Raw genomic sequence first — 1,725 nt, 5'->3', positions numbered from 1 at the left:
TCTCAGGCTTCACGGGGTGTACTGCTTCAGAGAAAAGGCCTAAGGAATTTTCCAAAGAGCCTAACTCTGTGAGTAACCCAGGGGGGTCCAAGCGTCTTAAGCCTCTGGAAGAAAAGCATGTCATTTTAAACTCACACTGAATTTACTTTGTGTGCTTGATGTAGGATAAGTTTATTTCTAAATATTATCCTACAGCTTCTCTCTCCTCTGTGTAGTCCATAGTTTGGGTGGAGAAGAGATGGCTGACAGTGTCAAAACATTTCTCCAGGACCTTGCCATGGGACTCAAAGACTCCATATGGGGTATTTGCACCATCTCAAAGTTAGATGCTCGAATCCAGCAAAAGAGAGAAGAGCAACGCTGAAGAAGGGCAAGCAGTGTCCTGGCACAGAGGAGAGGCCAGAGCATGGAGCAGAAGCAAGGGAGTGAGCCACGTATTGTTAGTAGAATTTTCTAGTGCTTGGAATGATGGAGTATTCTGGTGTAGTCTCCTCTTACTTTATGGAATGTTTATTCCTGGGCTTCAGTTTGTAACAGCACTAATTATCGGTGATCCATCACTGCATGGAGTTTTTTGGTCCTGGCTGGAATTCTTCCTCACATCAATTTTCAGCACTCTCTGGGTGCTCCCCTGTTTGTGGTGAGCAAAGTTATGAATGCCATTTGGTTTCAGGATATAGCTGACCTGGCATTTGAGGTATCAGGGAGGAGGCCTCATCCATTCTCTAGTGTCAGTAAAATAATTGTTAACATGCTTTTCAACCTTTTGTTGCAGGCTCTTTTCCTTATCCAGGGAATGTTCGTGAGCCTCTTTCCTATCCATCTTGTTGGCCAGCTGGTTAGTCTCCTTCATATGTCCCTTCTGTACTCACTGTATTGCTTCGAATATTGTTGGTTCAATAAAGGAATTGAAATGCACCAACGGTTGTCAAACATAGAAAGGAAATGGTCTTACTACTTTGGGTTTGGTTTGCCATCGGCTTTTCTCACAGCAAGGCAGTCCTCATACATTATCAGTGGCTGCCTCTAATCTATCCTCTTCCCTTTATTCAATATCAGTGCCAATGAGTCAAAGACCCCGGGAAAAGTTGCAACTCTTCTCCTTGGTGGTCTTCTTAAGCAACCAACTCTTCCACAAGACTGTGTACCTGCAGTCTGCCCTGAGCAGCTCAACCTCTGCAGAGACATTCCCTTCGCCACACCCATCTCCTGCCAAACTGAAAGCTGCTGCAGGCCACTGAGCTGCCTGCCACACAAAGGGGATGGGTGGGAGTGGAGGGAGGCTGCCAAGGGCCTTCTGCATATTCTCTTCTCTCTGAGGAATTGGAAGGTTTGTCTCCGGTGCACATAAGGCAGAATCTTCCTGACACCAGTGTGTGTATTCTTAACACCACCTGAGTCTGAAAGGACCATAGGCTCTTCGGAGAGGTGGAGCAAGATGGCAGCCGAGTAACAGCTTCCCTGCAATTCGGCACAGGAGTCAGCAAGGGACTTGCAGACCCTAAGAGGAGGACAAAAACAGTGGAAAACTAGCAAAAGGTTGCATGTGTTTGATCGACCTAATCCCGCCATAAGTACAAGCAACAGTGAGACTGCAAACCGGAAATGCCTTACCTGTGAACTGTTTCGGTGTTTTTAGACTTGGCACTCAGTTGAACTGCCTTGGGGAGAGCATGAGTAGGAGTGCGGAGAACTCTGGGCATTGTCTAGAGCCCCATACTGAGC

At 46.8% G+C, this 1,725-nt stretch overlaps 1 pseudogene; it reads left to right on the top strand.

The window, feature by feature from the left end:
- Positions 1-202: 202 nt before the first annotated feature.
- On the top strand, positions 203-1,271 carry LOC128586379 (etoposide-induced protein 2.4 homolog; annotated as a pseudogene).
- The last annotated feature ends 454 nt before the right edge of the window (positions 1,272-1,725 follow it).

The sequence above is a fragment of the Nycticebus coucang genome, chromosome 5 (genome assembly GCF_027406575.1).
Source record: "Nycticebus coucang isolate mNycCou1 chromosome 5, mNycCou1.pri, whole genome shotgun sequence".
NCBI lineage: Eukaryota > Metazoa > Chordata > Mammalia > Primates > Lorisidae > Nycticebus > Nycticebus coucang.
Note: the sequence above shows the minus strand (reverse complement) of the source record. Positions and strands in the feature narration are given on the sequence as shown.